At 33.7% G+C, this 15,269-nt stretch overlaps 1 pseudogene; it reads right to left on the reverse strand.

The window, feature by feature from the left end:
- Nucleotides 1-12,480: 12,480 nt before the first annotated feature.
- Nucleotides 12,481-14,418, reverse strand: LOC106404583 (annotated as a pseudogene).
- Nucleotides 14,419-15,269: the final 851 nt, after the last annotated feature.

Here is a 15,269-nt window from a genome sequence, read left to right on the forward strand (position 1 = left end):
TAGTTTTAAATCCTACGTGGACGCTCTTAACGGCTTATAGCTTCAAGTTTTATATAGTGATGTTACATGCTTCCCAAAAGTGAACCACTCTAGCAAGAACTTCATTCTTATTAAAACCTTTTCTAAAATCATCGAAAACCAAAGAACTAGGAGAAACAACCATTGTGTAAATATCTATTTTCTCTTTTCAATATCTATCTCTTTCTCAAAGGAAATCTTGAAAACTTTTAGAACTTTAGACAATTATTTATAGTCATCCAATACTTCATATATTGGAAAGTTTCTTATTTTATGTATTTAGTGAATTTACCTTTTAGATGTTTTAGTTTTTGTTATTCAACTCCTTTAACATCAGTTTTCCATTTTTTCATTAGTCTATTTTATGTTAATATACATAAATTTGCAAATTATGACATTTTAAAAACTAATTATTTTTTATTAGACTACTTCATTAGGTAATATATATATTTTTTTATTAACAGGTAATATAGTATTTAAGGATATGTTTTGACTTTTAAAATTTTTATTTTTAAATATAATAATTATATATCGCCATTAAGTATTAACACTTATATTTTCTGTTAATATACATCAATTTGGAAATCATGAAATTTTAAAAACTAATAATTTTTTACTAGCCTACTTTATTAGATAATAAACATATTTTATTAATAGGTAATATAGTATTTAAGGATATGTTTTGACTTTTAAAATTTTTATTTTTAAATATAATAATTATATATCGCCATTAAGTATTAACACTTATATTTTCTGTTAATATACATCAATTTGGAAATCATGAAATTTTAAAAACTAATAATTTTTTACTAGCCTACTTTATTAGATAATAAACATATTTTATTAATAGGTAATATAGTATTTAAGGATATGTTTTGACTTTTAAAATTTTGATTTTTAAATCTAATAATTATATATCGACATTAAGTATTAGAACTTATATTTTCTGTTAATATACATTAATTTGGAAATCATGACAGTTTAAAAACTAATAATTTTTTTAGTTAGCCTACTGTATTAGATAATATACATTGTTTGGAAATATTAACATTTAATCTGATTTGTCATATTTTTGTTTGGTGGTTTTAAATCATATATGGACGCGTCCTATGGATTATAGCCTTTTTTACTTTTGATTTTTCATTTTATTATAACAATTGACATTTTAAAGCAAGTTGTAAAATGTTAATATTTATTTTTTTAGTTTAAATTAAAGATGGATTATTAATTTCGTTTTAAATACAATTTTGGAAATTTTGACATTTTAAAAACTAATAAACTAAAATGCTGATTTGTCATCATACTATTAGTCGTTTAAAATCTTATGTGGACGCTCTCAATGTCTTATAGCTTCAACTTTTATATAGTATAGACTAGGGTTAAACCCGCCCGTCACCCGCAATTTAAAAAACAACTAAACATATTTCAAATTTTAGTATATATTTGAATATAGCTATTTATATATAAGTGTTTTTAATCTTTTGTATTAATTTTTAATATTGCAAAAAATTATAATAATAAGATATTATTTTTACATTGTGGAAAAAGATACAAATTTGATAGTGATATATCATTTAACTAATTATTCACTATTCAAAACTGAAAAGAAATTTTGTTTTGTTACTTTTAATCCCAAAATAGATAATAAACCAACTGATTATTAAAAAATATAATTAAACTAAGTGCGAGTTTATAACTTTATTTTTTATTAATAATTAAATTTGATTTCTAAATTATCAATATCTAATGAATTTAAATAATTTTTGTGTTTGTGAAAATATAATGTTAACCTACTTTGTTTAAAATTAAAATCACACATTTAAAAAGTGTGACTGTAACTATCATAATTATCATAGTCTAAGAATGAAAGGTTAAACTCAATCGAACAACAGTTCATTAGAGCTTAATGGAGACAAAAACATTATATTCATGTTTTACTGATAAATTTTAGATAAATTTTCAAATGTGGTAAATTTCTTCACTTGACGATGTGTTTCATGAGCAAAAAATAAATTCTATTTAATTAATAGAAATTTATTTATTAGATTTTATTAATTTTTTAAAAAATAAGAATTATTGTTTTGATTATGTAATAATCACTGTTGTGTTTTTCTTTCAATTTTCATGTGAATATTTTTAAGATTGAGCTTGGTAACCACAAAAACAATATCCATGATATTACTTTCGTTTTCATTTCCATTTTTCGGATTTTGATGAAATGTCAAAAATAATATCGTAAATGGATTTTCTTTTTTTTGTTCTTATAAATATTTTTTAGTTTTCTGTAGTTTTATATTTTGGATTAGATCATGTAAATTTTTTAAAAAACTATTATTTGTTAATTATTTTTCACCAAATTCTAGTTATTCAATGTAATTTCTACAAAAAAAAATATATAGTTTTATTTATTATATCTTATTAATTTTCAAACTGATTTTTATAAGATATTTGTTTTGATTATTTACTAAAACCCCATATTCTTTCGCCTAGTTACTCCTCATGCAGCTAAAAAACTTATATTATTCCTAAAATATTTTTGTGCAAGAGAACAAACCAATCATTTACAAAAAATTGAAGGAGAAAGTGAAGACACCAATGATGTTCCATGCCTCTTTGATCTTATTAAAGTTAAGGATGGAGGATGAAACTTCCATTCTAAGCAGCCTTGGGAAACTTACTTTCTTCATTCTTGTTAGCTTGGGTTCCATGGGTTTTGAGTTTGTTATTTCTAATTTATTATGAGACTCTAAGCCATACCTCCTTATCAATCAAACTCCCTCACTTTTATCAAACCCGAATTAAGCTTTTTCAACTCAATGTTTTTCTTATCCATTACCCTTTTGTTCAAAACTTCGGTTACGTTCTCTCCTGCTAACTCGTAAGCACTTCGCGTCAGCAATGTTCTGTATACTCTAATCTTGGTAGCTTGTCTTTTCTACTCCAACCGCAGATTGCGGCTTATCTCTTGCCTCATAAGTTTCATTTTTTTCCAGAGTTTCCACTGCCCCTGATGATGTTTCTTTTGTTTGCTCTTTTTTCCTCAATCTATCTAACACGTTTCTCTAAGTATTTAGAGTTTTGTAGCTCGGACAGAGTCTCGTGTGTAGAATCTAACTTCAACCTCTCCCAAGTTCTCAGTCCAGAAGCAAATAAAATTGCTAGGCCATGTCCGTTTATTAAATGCAACGACTTAGATGAGCGACTGAAAGGTCTTCTTCATTGGTCGTTCCGGTGAAACACGGGAAAACGCGGCGATCAAACAATAAAAGAGATCCAAGAGTATCTGTGATGCTAAATAAAACATCAACTCCATTTGTCTTCTTGTTCTCTCCCCAGCGACATGTTTCTCTCTCATCAGCTACTAAAAACACCAGTTTTCTTTCTTTCTCTTACATGTCTTTCGTTAAATTTTGTACTGCTGGTTATTGTCACAGTGTTAACTAAACGAACAGGGTCTGAGCACTGTGGGGGTCCAAATAAAGTCTATCACTGGTCACTTGCCCTTCCATGACATGAATATGCTGCGAGGGAACTCATTCTATTTGGTACCAATAGGTTATTGGTGCAGCAGGAGCAGTCATGAACCCTCGTTGCAGTTCTGTTGGATATAAAGAGAACATAATATGTTAGCTTTTCTATTTACTTGTTTCACATTAAAGGTATATTAATCGTAAGTGCAATACAAAACATATAAGTTTGTGATGGCTTGATACCTTCCATCAAAGAGAACATCGAACCAGCATGCAAGACCATGCACTCGGGTACACACGAACACTGTAAATTTCAACAGAACATAAATGTCCAAAAATTGTGTTTTCCATGAAAATAAAGTGACAGGTATATAAGTTTAGACCATGTCATTCACCAAACAGAGAATAGTGCACACTGAGATTTCTTTTATTCGAAAGGGCATGGACAAAAGATTATGTGATGTTAACGAAACACCATTGAACCAAATTTCATGTATAAAGTAGCTATACACCTATCTAAGTGAAATTTGACTCTCACCTGCCAAAGCACACACACAACACACAAAGTCACTCTTAACTCTGCTTAACCAATGAATCAGTTAACCCCAATAACTTATTCTTCTTTGTTTTGTTAAAAAAAGTGAGAAGCTTAGTCAAATCATAATCGCATGGCATAAAAAATCGACACCGCAAGCTCCACGTACTCGCGGCCTGATAGAAGTGAATCTAATCAAATAAAAATCTGTGATTCTGAGATGCTCCAACGTGAAGAACCCCTACAAAGTTAGTGGAGTCATTCTTTTTTTTTTTTTGCTGAAGTCTTCTTTGATGAGGGGGCGATGGTGTGAGCTCACTGTTACTGCGTGAATGGTTTTATACCCATTTTTAGAGGGAAATAAACAGTCTCTTCATATAAAAATGTAATATTATTAGTATAGATTTGGAAATAATAAAAATGTAAAACTATACATTATTTCAGATATTATATTTAATGTAATATTACCATTTTGTTATGAACAATATGGATTGCCATTAACCAAGACAAGAAGAGATGGCCTATCAGGCCACGACCAGGCCCAACCACAGCCGTGTCCAAGAGGAGAGAGAGGGAGAGCCGACTACAGGAGAGAGAGGCGGCTTAGAGAGAAAAGAAAACCATCTTTCCTTTTTCCTATTAGATGTTATCTTTCCTTTTATGTATTTAGTAGATTTCCTATTTCATGTAGGATTAGGATAAGTACTCTTTCCATTTATCTCTATCTTGTAATCCTTATATAAGGAACCCCTTTTGATGATTAATAATACACACGAAATATTCAGTCTCAAACCCTTCATTCACAACACGTTATCAGCACGATGCTCTAGACCCTGAGACAAAACCCTAACCTAAAATCCGTCACACATAAACCCTAAATCAGGCGGAACTTCAAATCGATCGATCTCTCCAACCCCGACGAACCAGACGACGAGCCACATATAAAATTGAAGCTCTTGACGAGAAGAATCCATCAGCGAAAACCGTTCGTCGATCCGATCTCCGACGCGCCCACACTCGCAGAAACAATACACGGCGCCGACTTAGTTCTTTGCAACCCTAATCCGAACCTACAAGATTTTCTAGCCAACTTCAAATCCTATGGAAGATAAGTTAATCATACCTTAGTAGTTTGATGATATCTTGTTCAGATTATGGTGTTCATGTAATCTAATACTCCTTGTTTATTGTTTCATGAGCTGAGAGGAGTTGGTGCAAAGATCTAATCTCAACGAACCCTAATTTGTCCTAGCTCGCGTTCCAGCTCGTTAGCATCCGATCAGCTCCAGCCATAAGGTGTTCCTGATCCTAGACGACCTCAGCTTCCAGTTCACATCACAGGCAGCTCGAGTTTACAATCAACCAGCTCGCAATCCGATCAGCCGCTCGCAAAGGAAGCAACTCGCGACCCGATAGGAGGCAGCGTTTGTCCAGCTCGCGTCCGAGGTTTATCAGTCCATCTTGGAGGTCCGGGTTCTACAATCTGCAAGACAAAGGTAATCCTAATTCTGAGAACATGAATCGAACCTGGTTGTCTTGTAAAGATTGAAACCCTAAAAGATAATCTCTAAAACTAAAAGCCATAGGATAATAGATCAATACCCTATGAGTAAATCGAAGCTCTATAAGTTCGATCTAAACCTAAGAAAGAGATTGATCCATTGATCAATTAAAATCAGAGCCTTAAAGGTTTTTGAATCTCAATTCAAATCCTCTTGATCAAAGATCAAACTTTTCGAAATCCCCTAAAACCCTAATTAGAAAATCGGTTTTAAAATTTGATTTGAAACTTGAGTGTTTTTGATTGATCACCTAGAGCTGTAATTAGAATTGTTTCAAAACTTGAATCTGAATCTTGTTTAAATTGAAACCCTAATTTCGAAGTTAAAGATCCTAAGGCCTTGAAATCCTTAATCGGTCACTTGAATGTTTTAAAACCCTAATCTCGATTTTAAAATTCTAAAGGCCTTGAAACCTTAATCTTATTTTGCTAAATCGATTTCTACTAAAGTTTAAATTAAAACCCTATATTTTATAAAGTAGAATCCAATTGATTAAGGTTGCTTGCATAAATGAGAGTTAGGTTGCTAGATTACTTGATACTAAAATCTAGTTGAATATTACCAAACCTTGAAATTAGTAAACCTAATAGAGATGCAACTATGCAATAGGATTAAATACATTTAGATTAATAATCCCCTATTGTATATACCCGTATGGCCTAATACATTGTACACACTTGCGGCCTTGTGCCCTTGATTGATTAAAAGCCGTGTGGCTTAGTGTACATCTAAGAGGCCGAGTGGCCTAGCATCCGGATAGTCATATGACCCAGACTGCATCATGATCCGATCCTTAAGATCGTTGTATCACATAATAATCGTGAAAGTCTAATGCAAAGCCGTATGGCCTTATATCCGGATTGATATATAAACCGGATTGTATCATGAACCAATCTCTAGGATTGTTGTATCACACTAACATGGCCGTGTGACCTAATTGGCACCATGATTGATTGTTTTCATAGATGCGTAAGACTTGTTTGTGGCCGAGCTTGATAAATACCATGCGGCCACATGATCACATTGTGAACCTAAATTTTAAATGACATTGTGACTCAGATATCGAAAAGGGACTTGGTGATACAATCACCAAGGAAAACAATGAGAATGAATCGGTACAGGGCTATAAGCATTATATTCCATCATCTCATTGAAGGTCTAAAAGATCAGTACATCACTATAGAAAATCCATTAGACTTTTGGGATGCTTTACAACATAGAAATTACCACCAGAAAACGGTGTTGCTTCCAAAGGCTAGAAGTGACTAGAAGAATCTAAGATTCTTGGATTACAAAGTCATGGATGAGTACAACTCAGTCTTGTTTAAGACAGTTTCGATGCTGAGACTTTGTGGTGAAGTAGTAACCAAGGAAGGGTTACTAGAGAAGTCCTATTCCACATTCCATGTGTCGAAAGTCATACTGTAACAACAGTATAGAATAAAAGGCTTCGCCACTTATACTGATCTGATTTTCAAAAGGACCAAATTTCGATATGACTAGTCTTATTGCTTTATGATTGCATTCATGTTTACTTTAACCTAAGGATCATTCACGATTTATATGGAATTGGTTTTAAGTTTATTAAATCTTGCATGATCTTACTTAAACATATGAATGTTTTAAAGAGTTGCCTAAAGGGCATAAAACCAACTAAAAATTCATGAATGGTATAGAAAGCCTAGTAGGAAACTATGGCTAAGGCATTTGCCTATAAGGCATTATATACACCCAAAGAAATGTGGTCCATTGAAGTTATAATGAATGGTTTCCAAATAAGAAACAATGGGCAAGAAAGGTAACAAAGTTCCTTCAGATCTTTAAGAATAAAAACGCCTAAGACCTTTGAAAGAAAGTGGTCGAGACTATACCGATGATCTCTACTGATTTATACTATGCTAAGGATCAGTATGATAAGAGGCAAGAGATGTGGTGACCATATTGAGAAACACCACGAAATTTTACATGGCATGATAGGATTAGCCATCCTAGTATAGAACTTGATGCAAAAGATCAATATTGAAAAGGCACAGAGTTATCTCGTAAAGATCTCACGTTGTGAAACATGTACACATAGGGAAACTCATTAGGCTTAATTATCCCAAAGCACCACGACCTTATAGTATGGTCATGAGGGGGAGAGAGGATAAACCCATGATCAATACTACAAGTTCGTGTACTATGGTCTAAACACCATGATATATGGCTCGGCCATTACTAGACCATAAAGGGCCATTACCCGGCCAAAGAGATGCCATGATACAAACAGCCAAACCAAAGAGGCCATCACCTATAAACAGCTTAGCCACGACTTGGCCATGACTTGGCCGTGACTTGTCTGAATAGTGCAGGCTTGTCCGCACACAGTCCATGACTCGGCCAAAGAAGCCGAAGAGACCATGAGAGACAATGGTCTGGCCGCAAAGGCCATAACCGGCCGGAAAGGCCATTACCTATAAAAGGTTCGGCCATTACCTATATGCTTGGGGACATTATGAATATACATGCACAGAATGATAATAAGCATCAGGCCATATAAGTGAGCATAGATATTCACATCTAAAGAATGAATACAGGTCATTAAAACCAGACAAACCATCTTAAGAGATTCTGAGATAAAACCACCACATACATATATGTGCCGTCTAAGATGGAACCTCAGAAGAGGATTGGAAATATATGTTGGATAGGAGTATTACTTTCTCCCCGAATTCAAAGAAAGCTTGAGCCAAAACATGGGTGATTAAAATAGTGGCCAAGTACGGATTGCATGATCAAATGGATCCGACTATCCAAACATTAAAGGAGAAAGATTATAAGCTGGATAAAGAAAGAGTAAAGGAATGATAAGAATGGTTTTAACCATCATTGTCTTGGCAAGATCCTCGGACTATACATTATGATATAAGACGTCCAAAGAAAGATAATATAAAGATAGCCAATTGAGAAGCTAATCGAAATGCCAGACACTGACCCGAAAAAGAATGACTAACCAGCTTAGCACCAAACGAAATTTAAAGTCCTAGAAGAGACATAATCAAGTTGCTATAGAGTCTATGCAAGATAGACCAAGTGTTCCATAAGAGTAAAGAAACTCGGATAGAAAGAAAAGGTGCATAGACAGATCCGAAGTCATGATAAGAGAAACCATACCAGACATAGAGATAAAGGCTGGCCAGCTACACATCTAAGGTACCAAACCAAGTAGTCTTGGGACGCCAAGCTACTAGGTAACAAAGGTCCTGGATATTGAAATCTCAAAGTGATCAGATCATGTCTGGAACATAGTGGAATCACATGAAAGTGTCGACACACACATTTGTATAAAGATACATAAGAGAATAGCACTTGAACATAAGCGAGGATCATGTACCCACGAATGAGTACTCATCATACAATCATAGAATCATAAAGATTATAAAGAATAGAAAGATAAACGTGGAGGTTCAAAGTATCTAAAGAGAGATGAGCGTATTGGCCATGTACATATACAGAAACGCCATCTGATAAACCAGTGAAATAGATGGATCTTGTGAGATAAAGAAACCGTGAGAGAGGACACATGATCACGTGGACTAGAGTGTCTATGTCTTCATATTAACAGCATTAGATCATAGCTTGTTTACACAAGGTACTCACAGAGATCAAAGGAACAGATTATAAGGAGATGAACTCCTATATGGTGATTGATGCTACAGGTTTTCGATATTAAACCAAGTCTGGTCATAAGAAAGAAAATAGATACACTAAATGTAGTAAGCAGCATATGGATCACTGGATAAGATAAGATAATAGAACAGCTTTGTTCCTAAGCTGATTCATGGACTGAAGCAAAAGCAGCTGCATAAAGTATATAAAAGAAATTGATCACACATGATCATTGATCTTGGAGTTGTGTAAAAGACAATCCAATAACAGTCCATATACATATGAGAATTTATAAAGAAATTCCTTGTGCTTATACTAAACCTAAAATAGGTTAAAAGAATGATACAAAACATCTGTAGGCGTCCAGCACATTGGCTGAGAGCGTCCGGTCCTTCAAACTAGAGACGTCCGACTCTGTCCGTCCTAGGGCATCCAGCTCTTCAGCAAAGAGCGTCCAAATTTTCTAGACACGTCCGGCTTTAGACCTAAAAGGCGTCTGACCCTTCTTCTTGGTCACGGGCTAATAGAAACTAAAGATCAACCACAGGTTGCAATCCGACATTAGATCCCTTAAGGATCCAGCACAGCAGAATGGTCTGCTGCTGTATGAACTCCATAAAGCTTTGTCATAAGATTAAAAGGAGACATCTAATCTGTCGGATACCAAAGAAGTATTGTAGCCCATAAAGCTTATGAGATCTATGACCTAAGGTCATTAGGCGTCATTAAGATATGAATGCAAGGAATAAGACATTACTTAAAGCAAAGAAATTGATGTCCACATGTGAGATACATGAGAGTGTGTTCGGCCGAAGAGCCATGATAAGAGATTATAAAACCTCAAACCAATAATCATTGAACACTCATAAGATTAATAAGTGGACATGTATGGACGTGGTCTATGGACTGGACATTGATCGACCAGATTGAAACATGGCAGAATGGTTATCATAGTTAACCAAAAGTAAAGAGTATAGAAGTAGATGATCACGTCTGAATCATGAATACATGCAAACACGTTTTACAAAGACCAACATGTGATTCCCGAGGAAAATGTGGTTCACATTGCTTAACACACATGCTTTAAATGGGACACTCAGTGTCAAAGGACATGAGAAACGACCTAAGAGGTCTTAATTACGGTGCATTAATGAAACTGGCCGATTACTCCCTTCCTACACAGACAGGATAGATCACGCATCAAGATGCGTAGTATGTAGAACCTACACCGAGGTTCACATCAGGTGGAGTAGTGCGTGTTGTACTCTTTTTCCTTCATCATGGTTTTGTCCCACTGGGTTTTCCTGATAAGGTTTTAATGAGGCAACATTAAGCGTACTACAAATCCTGTATGGTTATGGCATCCAAGGGGGAGTGTTATGAGCAATGTGGATTGCCATTAACCAAGACAAGAAGAGATGGCCTATCAGGCCACGACCAGGCCCAACCACAGCCGTGTCCAAGAGGAGAGAGAGGGAGAGCCGACTACAGGAGAGAGAGGCGGCTTAGAGAGAAAAGGAAACCATCTTTCCTTTTTCCTATTAGATGTTATCTTTCCTTTTATGTATTTAGTAGATTTCCTATTTCATGTAGGATTAGGATAAATACTCTTTCCATTTATCTCTATCTTGTAATCCTTATATAAGGAACCCCTTTTGATGATTAATAATACACACGAAATATTCAGTCTCAAACCCTTCGTTCACAACACATTTCTTTTATTGTATATTTATTTATTGTATTTTTTTTTGATAATGTATATTTACTTATTTTAATTTCTTGTTAATTTTTTTGTATATTATGAAATGGTAATATTACATTATGGAAGATTGTTTGAACCGTAAGAAATAGAGATTGCTTATTTTTGGTTTATTCCGGTCAAAATTATTATTTTCAGTCATATGATTTAATGAGCCACATGACTTCTTTTGGAAAAAAGATTTGCATCCTAACATGGACACTCCTCTTTGTAAAATTAAATATAAAAAATGTAATATTATTATTTTCTTATATTTTATATTTTCTTATTCTAATTTTTGAGTTTATTTATTTAACTTAATATTATCATTTCTTATATTGTATATTTTCTTATTTTAATTTTCAAGTTTATTTCTTTAACCTTTTTGTAAACTAAACGTAAAAAAATGTAATATTGTATATTTTCTTATATTGTATATTTTCATATTCTAATTTTCGAATTTATTTATTTAATTTTTTATATGAAATGGTAATATTACATTAAGGACAATTACAAAAAAAAAATACCACGTGTCGTTTTTTGGAAGAAGTTTTTTTCGCTGATGTGGACGCTCTCTGGAGCTTCAAAAGGTATATTGTATATTTTCTTATTTTAATTTTCAAGTTTATTTCTTTAACCTTTTTGTAAACTAAACGTAAAAAATGTAATATTGTATATTTTCTTATATTGTATATTTTCATATTCTAATTTTCGAATTTATTTATTTAATTTTTATATGAAATGGTAATATTACATTAAGGACAATTACAAAAAAAAAATATGCCACATGTCGTTTTTTGGAAGAAATTTTTTTCGCTGATGTGGACACTCTTTGGAGCTTCAAAATGTCTCTTTTATTAGTATAGATTTTTGTAAACTAAACGTAAAAAAATGTAATATTGTATATTTTCTTATATTGTATATTTTCATATTCTAATTTTCGAATTTATTTATTTAATTTTTTTATATTAAATGGTAATATTACATTAAGAACAATTACAAAAAAAAAATGTCACGTGTCGTTTTTTGGAAGAAGTTTTTTCGCAGATATGGACACTCTCTGGAGCTTCAAAAAGTCCCTTTTATTAGTATAGATTTATTTAATTTTTTATATGAAATGGTAATATTACATTAAGGACAATTAAAAAAAAAAAATGCTACGTGTCATTTTTTGGAAGAAGTTTTTTTCGCTGATGTGGACAATCTCTTGAGCTTCAAAAGGTCCATTTTATTAGTATAGATTTAAATTTCATTAATGCCATTATAGTATTTTGGAACTGTGGTGTGCGTGTTTTAAACCCTTTGTACATGTTTAGTAATAGTATGATTATCCGTATCACTTCGTTTGAATCCAATAGTTCAATCAAATTAGATATCACTTCAACGTAAACTCTGAACCAGAGAATGTTCCAACTTTTGCTTCACTGCGACTTTTAGGTATATCATTTGGTTAGCCGGGACCAAACCAGAGAGAGATTGCATCGATATGAAGTTTTAAAACGCAGCTGGTTTACACACTAACAATCTTTTTATACATATGAGTTATGAAGTCTCACTAAGCAAAAACACACATACACAAACAAACCCATTTGATGGATTAGAGACAGAGAGGCTGTTTAAACAAAGATCAAACATCACTCTTAGCACACAAACACACACACAAGAATACTTAGAAAACAAATTCATATATCATCAACTAGTTCCGGCTTCTGCATTTCTCCATCACCCTTGGAGCTGCAAAACAAACAAGATTTGTGTTATAGGACAGTTCTTAGTGTTTCAAGAGTTCGGAAGGGACCAAGTGGTATCCTTTCTGAGCTATTTATCACTGATATGTTTCTTTCTCTGAAGAAAAGTTTTATGCTTAGAGCAAGAGTTTAGAGAAGGAAGGCTAACCTAAGCCTATAGCCTCAGAGCTCTTCATGATCCTCAGCTTCTTGCAGGAGCATATAAACGTTCTGCAGAGAAAACACAGTAAAGAGTTTCATTGATATATCCTTCTTCGGTTAAGCTTAAGTTGTTGATTGATCTTAGTGGTTTCTAAAATTGAGCACAATCAAAGACTTACTCCCAAGGGACATCACCAACCAACATCCAGACACTGTCTTTGTCTTCATAGGTAACAACATACTCAGAACCACGCAAGAGATCGGTCAAACGACTCTCGTTTAACCCATCTCGGCCACACCCTCCGTGAGACCCAAACTGACCTGTAGAAAATGAAACAACTCAGTCACACTCACATGTATTATTATCTTCAATGAAAGAGACTTATAAACAACAATACCAGTAGTGAAGCAGCTGAACATCTCCTCAAGAGCAGAAGAGAGCTCGACGTAGCTCTTGTAAGTCTTGAGATCGATTTTCCTCAAGTAAGGAGCACCTTCCATGCTCACTTTAACATACAAGCAAGGCTCAGCTCCAGACTTTGCTTCTCCTTCAGTCTCTTGAGTTATTATTATCACCACCACCTTGTTTCTGAGATTGAGAAGAAGCCATTGTGTTCTTCCTGAATGATCTAATCGGTGGCCAACCCACAACTTGTGCCCTGCTCCATCAAATAAACATCATTAAAGCTCTAAAACAGAGATGTCTGAGTAGAAAGGAGAGAGCTTTTTTTTTTTAATATCTTACTTGGAAGCTGGAGGTGCTGCTGCAGCAGAGCTCTTCTTCTCCTTAACCGGAACGGCCGGTTTAATGTCTTTGACATCAGTAGCGGATCCAGGAGAGAAGACCCATTTGGTAGACCCGTTAATGGCGTCGGAAAACACCCTTTTGGCACCTGACACTGGACATGAGCTCGAGAGACAAGAACCGCTGGTCAACTCGCTCCGGTGACTCAGAACCGGGTAAACCGAGTCTTAACTCGGTTGCTTTGAAATTCAGAACGTCGTCGTTTTTGTTGTTGTTGTCTCTGGTTTTGGTTTTGTTGTCAGACATTTGTGCTGCTTCCATGGACAAACCTATGTAATCATGCTCTGCTGCTACGGATTCAGACATTCTCAAGTATGATGAATGTGGAGTAACTGTTGATGCATATAGTGATTTAGAGAAAACAGTAAAACACTTTCTGAGAGAGAGAGAGAGATGAGATGAAGAAGAGGAAAAATAAAAACTTGTGTGATAAACAAAAGCAAGAGCTTTCTCTTCTTTATTTATTTGAATAAATATACTTAGATTAATATTTCTTATAATCAATAATTAGAAGTAAATTATTTCCTCTTTGGGGTTTAAACACAAATCACTATACATTAGATTAACCTTAAAATAGACTACTGACTATGAATTTAAAAAAAAACGGTAGTACTGTATTTGGCAAATTGTATATACATGTATGAATCTATATATACACGCTACATATGTATAGACATCTACTCCCCGACAGGTCACAGAAAGCGTCCTGTTAACTTTACGATTCTGCCATTGTCTCTCTCTTTCTCCATTTTCTTATTCTATTTTATTTAAAAACAATTTGCTTTCTCTTGGAAGCGCATGTTATGCTACCATGCATATGATTTAGCAGCTAAAATACGCTTTCTTAATGTAATCCGTCTCGATGATTGCACCGATAATTATGTTTAGTTAGTGAATTATAAAATCAACTTTTAATAGAGTTCATGACTTTTGTGAATTTGATTGAAATGAGTAGAAATATGTAACTTTTTTTTCACTGCAATATCATTTTATAAAATAAAATGAAACTTTACATATTATGTTTCTAAATCGTAATGAATAGATATTAGTAATGTTACCCGTTCACTAATGGTATAGAGATTTACTAAATCGCCAATAATTGCAATGAAGATGATGAGACTTGAGGACGAGTGAGAGAAGAGAATCTCGAAAAGTTTTGGGCCCATGGGCTCTCATTATTGGGGCCACACGGGGCATGAAAAGTGGAAAGAAACAGTAGGGGTAGGTCTTTGCCACTTAGCCGCAGTAGCAATATTGAGCGGTGTTCCCAAATAAAGAAGTGTCGTCTCCACAAACCACCTTTTTATTTTATACTATGCTTTCCCAAAATCAGGAATATGTTTAAAGTTTTGACCTATAATAAAATTTTGGATAGTTGGAATAATGTGTGAAAGTTATTAAAAAGATCAAGAATGGACTATGAAACTCTGTGTTAGTGTGTTTAGTATAAATGTTTATCAGATTATATATACATCATATTTTTTTGGACAAATATACATCATATTTCACTCGAATTTAGTGGGTTTTTGTGTATCTATTATATATTTGCATCATAATGTTTCATGTATAATATTTATACTATTATTTGCGAAGTGATTTTTGAC

Source organism: Brassica napus, chromosome C2 (assembly GCF_020379485.1).
Source record: "Brassica napus cultivar Da-Ae chromosome C2, Da-Ae, whole genome shotgun sequence".
Classification (NCBI taxonomy): domain Eukaryota; kingdom Viridiplantae; phylum Streptophyta; class Magnoliopsida; order Brassicales; family Brassicaceae; genus Brassica; species Brassica napus.